Source organism: Otolemur garnettii, unplaced genomic scaffold, assembly GCF_000181295.1.
Source record: "Otolemur garnettii isolate 467f Iridium unplaced genomic scaffold, OtoGar3 scaffold00108, whole genome shotgun sequence".
In the NCBI taxonomy this organism is placed as follows: Eukaryota; Metazoa; Chordata; class Mammalia; order Primates; family Galagidae; genus Otolemur; species Otolemur garnettii.
In genome coordinates this window covers 765,938-773,337 of record NW_003852503.1, presented here as the reverse complement: position 1 = coordinate 773,337, position 7,400 = coordinate 765,938, and the positions used below count along the sequence as shown (strand labels likewise).

Below are 7,400 nucleotides of genomic sequence, written 5' to 3'. Positions count from 1 at the left end.
GACAGCTATGGACTCCTGTGGTTCATGATAAGTGCTGCTAAATTGACTTTCAACTGGGGGTTGCTCAAATGGTGCTGGAACAATTGGACATCCACAAGCAAAGAAAAACAAACAAACAAAAAGAACTTTGATTTAAACCTCATACCTAATATTCAAATTAACTAAAAATAGATCAAAGACCTAAATGTAAGACATAAAACTTTAAAAAAAAATAGAAGAAAATCTCTAGGATCTAGAGTAAGACAAAGAGGTCTTAGGGTTGACACCAAAGCACTGGCTATCATCAAAATTAAAACTGGCTGTTCATCAAAACACCCTGTGAAAAGGATGAAAAGATAGATTGGGAGAGAATATTTGCAAACCATACATCTGACAAAAGACTCGTATCTAGAATCTATAATATATATCTCAAAATGAAACAGTAAAATGACAATCAACCCATTTAGCTTCTTCTTTTTTTTTTTTTTGGCTGGGGCTGGGTTTGAACCCACCACCTCCAGCATATGGGGCCAGCGCTCTACCCTTCTGAGCCATAGGCGCTGCCCCAATCAACCCATTTAGAACGTGAGCACAGGATTAGGCATTTTACTGAAGAGAATATATGGATGGCAAATGAGTACACGAAAAGGTACTCAATGTTATTAGCCGCTGGAGAAATGTGGATTAAAACCACGACAAGATGTCACTACACACCTATCAGCGTGGTTAAAAAACAAAGCAGTGATAACACCAAATGCTGGCGAGGAACTGGAAACTGCATCTCTCATACGTGGCTGGTGGGAATGTAAAATGGTACAGCTACTCTGAAAAACAGCATGACAGTTTCTTGCAAAACGAAATATGTGCTTACCATACGACCCAGCAATTGCACTCTTGGGCATTTATCCCAGAGAAATAAAAACATATGCTCAGGCACACACACACACACACAAACTGTGTACAAATGTTCAAAGCAGCTTTACTTCTAATAGTCAAAAATTGGAAATGACCCAAATAGACTTCAGAGAGTGAGGGATAAGGAACCTGTGGTTCATCCACATCATGGAATACAACTCAGCAATAAAAAGGAAGGTGCTCCCGGCACACTCAACAGCTTGGACGGATCTCAAGGGAATTATGCTGAGAAAGGGAAGCCAATCTCAAAAGGTTATACGATATATGATGCCATTTATATAACATTCTTGAGGCGACGAGATTATAGAAATGGAAGACAGATCAGTGGTTGGCAGGGGTGCAGTGGAGGCGACGGAGGAACTGTTCTGTATCTCGGCGATCACAGTGCTTACATGGATGTGCACGTGTGGTAACACTGCAGAGAACTGAGAACACGAACACACACACACACACAGACACCAGTGCATGTGAAAGCCGTGTAATCTGAATAATGTGGGTGCATGGTTCCTAGTTGTGAAATTGTCCTATGGTTATACAAGAAAGGAATCAGAACCTCTCTGTTTGCACAATTGCATGTGAATCTACAATTATATAAAAATAAAAATTTAAAAAAGGAAGGGCTTATTGCCTTTCTATATCCATTTGTGTTGACACAAGCAATATATGGAAGCCTGTATTTAATCTTTCCAGTTTGGGGCTAGCATTTTGATGCCTAAGGAAGAGTTCAGACTGTATAAAAAGGGTTGAAAACAAGGAAGGAACTCTCTCCCAGATAATTTTGACTGTGAGGTGTGTGTCAAGTGGTGTGGCTGGAAACCAGCGTCACACTCTGCTCTCAGCCTCACTGGCATTTCAAGTGGAGACCCATAGTCCCTGGGCTGGGCTTGTGGACTGTCTGCTGGGCAGGGATTGTGCTCAGCTAATTAAGGGTTTCCGGAGTACTAAATTAGTCTAAGTGTCACTCAAAGGCAGAAACCAACAATTGCATGTCTTCACGCAGGGCTCAGTCACAGGTAGCCGAGGAGTGCGACCTCTGTGGGGCTGGGGCTGAGGGACATTGAGCAATTCTAGGTGAAGAGGAGGACGGTGACCTTAGTATGGGGCATTTGGACCAAAAACTGAAGTCAAGGGCTTAATAAAGATTTAGTCTTGTGAAAGTTTCCTAGTTGACCTTGGCCATGAAGACCTTGGTTTATGTCTCTCAGACATAATCTAAGCAATCAAAGATGGATTGATAACACTGCCCGGACTTTCCTTGTTCTTATTATATCTCAAGCACTGTGTGAAGCCCATTTCATGCCTTATTTTATTTATTCCACACAACCACCATGGCAAGTAGGTACTACTATTATCTGTGTTTTACATTTAAAAATAAAGTACAGAGAGACTGAGTTTCACCTGTTTAACGTGACAGGGCTGGTAAGTGAGAGGCAGCCTGGCTGCCTCATCCCTGAGCCTGTGTTGCTTCACCCTCAGTACAAACTCTCGGGAGTTTTGCAGGTAGAGAAAATAGGAGTTTAAAGGGTGTGTGGTTTGGTGGGAAAGTGGCTTAGTGACAGGAAGTACGGGGCTCCAGGAAACCCAGTTAGCTTTGTGACACTAAGGTGTAGGGTTTTTAGAGCACTCCTGGGTAACGTGCCTTCATTTCTCTTTGTGATTTTTCACCTCTCACTGCTGGCCTCGTCCCCCAGGGTCACAATGCTGCACCATCATAAGTGGCTGCTTCCTTATGTGTAAAAAAAGGGTTGGATGTTATGCCCTTTCCACTTTCTGATTCTCTGAACGATACCAGGAATTCTGTCCTCATTTTGCTGACAGTGCCGGACTGGGTCCCCCAAGAGGCCTGGGCCAGCTTTTAGGTGAGTGGGTTCAAACTCACCAGGACACAGGCTGAATCTTCTCCTTTGAGGCTCTCCTGGTCATTAGGAGATGACCTTATTGCCAAGGACCATCTCTATGTTCTCCAAAATTTCTCCTGTCTTAATACGTAAGTGCTAATTTAGCAGCCTTCTGTACGTACCAAGAATATCCAGTACCTCCTCAACACAACTTCCTTCAATTTATTTTTATCTGTTCAACAAATATTGAATCTTGCTATTAGGGCATACACTGGCCAAGCATCTGACTTGAATGAATTGTTCAATTAGCTTTCTTTTCTCCGTACAAAAATAATGGTCAATTCCTTAGCTCTTTCTTCTCTTTCTCCTCCTTCCCTCTCTCCTTTTTTCCTTTCTTCTTTCTCTTAACTTTTATTTCAGATGATTCTGCATTTTTTTTTTTTTTTTGAGACAGAGCCTCAAGCTGTTGCCCTGGGTAGAGTACAGTGACATCACAGCTCACAGCGACCTCCAACTCTTGGGCTTAAGCAATTCTCTTGCCTCAGCCTCCCAAGAAGCTGGGACTACAGGTGCCTGCCACAACGCCTGGCCATTTTTTGGTGGCAGTTGTCATTGTGGTTTGGCGGGCCTGGGCTGGATTCGAACCCGCCAGCTCAGGTATATGTGGCTGGCGCCTTAGCCACTTGAGCCACAGGCCCCGAGCCCTGATTCTGCATTTTTAATCAACATTCCATATGCTAATTTATTTTAAAATCTTTTTGGTAATACACACATGAGTATATATTCACACACATAACACACAGAAAAGTATCCATAGCTCTTCATTTATTTTAAATATATAACCAATATATGCTTATGAAAATACAGATGAGTAAAACAAAATAAAAAATAAAATTTACTCAGAATAGCTTTGCTCAAATGAAATACAGACACAGAGTGTATCAACCAGATCTGAGGCACAGTGGACAAAAGTGTACCTACCTTTTGGTCTAATGAAGCACAGCTGAAGGGTTCCTTTTTTAGGGGCTAGTGGAATTGGTTTAAAGATTTGAAAAGGTAGAGTAAATCATAATGGTATTCTGAGGCAATGGATATGTAGGACCTAGTCCATATTAGAGAGAAAGAAGGGCAACGTGGTCGATATGGGAAGAGCTCCTGGCACAGCAGAAAGCCTGGGGGGTTCAATGTCACCCAGCCTGGCTTTGAGGCTGGTGCGATTGGGCAAATTCTCTGACTTCCCTGAGCTTCAATGTCTTCCTTTGTAAAATGTGGTTCATGATCGTCCCTAACTCATGAGATGTGATAGAAGCTAAAGGAGACACTCGGTCATAATGGGACGGTGCTTTGTAAACTGCAGTAAGCCAAGTGCGTGCAAGTTCTTTTTAAAAATCTCTTTTAATAATTTCTAATATCTCCTCGGCTTTGCTACTGCTGCTCTATATTCAGTCAGTGAAAAAAATAGTAATTTTGGATTTTTGCCTCTAAGTCGGAAAACTTTGACTTATTAAACTATTTTTCTGAAATATCAGGGTCGTGTGCAAAGTTATTCCAATCTTTAGCAATAACGACGACACTGAATTCATAGCGTCCTTAAATGCAATGAATCTTTGACTACTTTCCCCAGGTTTTGCTTCCTCTTTCAGCTTCGCCCCTTCATTTCTCTTTCAAAATAAAGCTCCACCCCTCTTCTTCTAAGAAGCCCCCTTCCAGCAAGCAAAATGAGATGCCACCTCCCGTTTTTAGTTTCCTATCACTGTACGTGAGCCCCGGAGTCCCAGGAAAGTACACAAGACCCGGGCTTCTTGTTTTTCATAAAGTCACATGGTGTGATGTCTCAAGTCTATTTTCTTCCTGCCTGGTTATTTTAGAAAAGTGGTTTAAATTTATACGTAAAATTTAGGATGACAATAATATCCCCACTTTAGGGCCCTTGTGGAAATTGGATAAGACCACGTATGCACATGGGCCGGGCACACAGTAGCCAGTCAATAAATGTCAGTCCTTCATGCCACTGTGGCCTTCCTCCAAGTGCCTGTCTAAATAGTTGGGTCTCTTAAGAGTCACCTCTTCACTTGATAATAACAATCCCTTGCCTTTCAAAACTATACATAGCACTTCATAATTTACAAAATGCTTTCTCTCCATTATCTCATTTGGTCTCATCACCGTGGGGACACAGGAACTATTATCTCTCTCCTGTAGATAAGGAAATTGAGGCGCAGAGATTAGGCAACTCACTCAATCTCATGTAGGTATTAGGGAGGTATCCTTGCCTTGGGAGTAAATTCTTTTCACCCTCTCTTTTCTCTTCTACAATTTGGGAAGCTGGAACTATTCCCCCTCACTGATGGGGGGAGGAATTTATAAACACACATTCTTTCATGGCCTCTGATATTTCCTGTGGGTCACTGGGGCGGCCAAAGCTAAATTCTAATCAGGAATTTTTCCAGACCAGGCCAGATTGGCCCGACCACTTGGAAGTGTGGAGATAACGAGGACAAAAAATGGGACGTGTAAAAAAGTGAATGCTGAGGATTTAACTACCAGATGATTGAGGACAGAATGAATATTTTATGGAAACCCTTGTGTGAAGAAAGTTAAATCCTTTTGAGTCAATAACCTGATGTGTACTCTCTGATGGCCTCTGAATTTGGAGATGCAGTGTGGTACAGAGGCTTTGGAAGTTAGACCCACTTGGTTCAAATCCAAGCTATGTCAATTATTGATTGTAGGGCCCCTAGTCCTTGATTTTTCCCTCTGTCAAATGGGGATATTAACAACCCCCTCAGAGGGTTATTGTGAGAATTAAATAGCAAAGTAGGGTATTGAAGGGCAGGGGTTTTGGAGGCTAAGAGTCTTGAGTCTTCCACTTATGGTGAGACCTTGAGCAATTTACATCATCTTTGAACTTTAGTTTCTTCACCTATAAAGTAGGATAATAACAGAGACTCCTCCGAGTGGTACTGAGGATTAAATGAGGTGTGTCTAGGAAAGAGTGAAAACGAAAGCTGAACCATAAAAAGGTGTGAAAAGAGATTAGCTATGGGATGGTGTAACTGGACTGTTTAGAGTGTGGCCTGGGGGGCTCCAGTCCAGCACTGTGTGACCCCTGCCTGGGTCCTGCAGCTGCGTGATCCTGTGTTCACGATTTTATCCCTTGTCTCAATTGCTTCATTTTATTTTATTTTTTATTTTTTATTTTTTTTGAGACGGAGCCACAAGCTATCCCCCTGGGTAGAGTGCCATGGCATCACGCTCACAGCAACCTCCAACTCCTGGGCTCAAGAGAGTCTCCTGTCGGTAGAGTGCTATGGCATCACAGCTCACGGCAACCTCAAACTCCTGGGCTTAAGCTTTTCTCTGGCTTCAGCCTCCCAGGTAGCTGGAACTACAGGTGCCTGCCACAGTGCCTGGCTATTTTTTGTTGCGGTTTTCGTTGTTTAGCAGGCCTGGGCCATGTTTGAACCCACCTGCCTGAGTGTATGTGGTCAGTGCCATAACTGCTGTGCTATGGGCGCCAAGCCTTGGTTTCCATTTTTATGGAATTATTTTTCTACCCCTTTTACTTTGAGTCTATGAGGGTCTAGTATCCATAATATAAAGAAACTCTTTCAGCTCAACAACAAAGAGATGAATAATGGGCAAGTAAGTTGAATAGACATTTCGTCATTAAAGATATACAACTGACCAACAAGCACATGAAGAAATGGTCAACATCATCATTCATTAGGGATACACAAATCAGAATCATAACAAGATAGCAATTCATGTCTACTAGAATGGCCATAATTTTTAAAAATGGAAAATAACAAGTGTTGATGAGGATGTGGAGAAAGTGGAAACCTCATATACCACTATTAAGAAAGTAAATGGTGAAGCCCACTATGGAAAACATTAACTCAAAAAATTAAACATTGGATTACTATACGACTCAGTAATTCCATTCTTAGGTATGTATCCTCAAAGAATTGAATGAAAAACAGGTGTTCAAAAGCTTGTGTACAGTTGTTCATAGCAGCACTGTTCACAACAGAAAAAAGGTGAAAACTGTGCAAATGTCGATCTATACATGAGTGAGTGAGGGAGGGTACAATATACAGTATAAGCTTCATACATGACCGTGATCAGTACAGTAGGCCTAGTTCCTTATGTTGAGCACCCCTGTATGTTGACCAGTTTGTTACAGTCCCTCAATTTACAGAGGTTTTGCTGTATATATACCATGGAGTAGTACTCAGCCATAAAAGGGAATGAACTACTGATAATATATTATACCATACTGAACAGTGAACATTATGGTAAGTGAAAGAAGACAGAGAACAGGACACATACTAAGATTCCATTTTTATGAAATGCCAACAATTGGAAAATCTACAGAGACAGAGTGTGTTATTGGTTGTAAGGGGCTAGGGAGGGGGGAAATGGGGAGTGATGCATTATAGGTTGTGTGATTTTATTACAACAGCAAAGTTCTCCAGAGCAGCTCAGCTGCCATCTGCATCCTGCTGAGCAATATCGGTTGATGCCCATCCCAGCCCCATTCAAATTCCTGACATAAAAGTTCATAAAATAGGCTCGGCGCCTGTGGCTCAAGCGGTTGGGGCGCCAGCCACATACACCTAAGGTGGCGGGTTCGAATCCCCAGCCCAGGCCCGCCAAACGACAATG

At 42.2% G+C, this 7,400-nt stretch overlaps 1 protein-coding gene across 3 annotated transcripts in view; it reads right to left on the bottom strand.

The window, feature by feature from the left end:
- The window catches only part of PKNOX2 (PBX/knotted 1 homeobox 2), a 257,613-nt gene that overhangs the window by 35,453 nt on the left and 214,760 nt on the right, over positions 1-7,400 (bottom strand). The gene's annotated exons all lie outside the window — the stretch shown is intronic.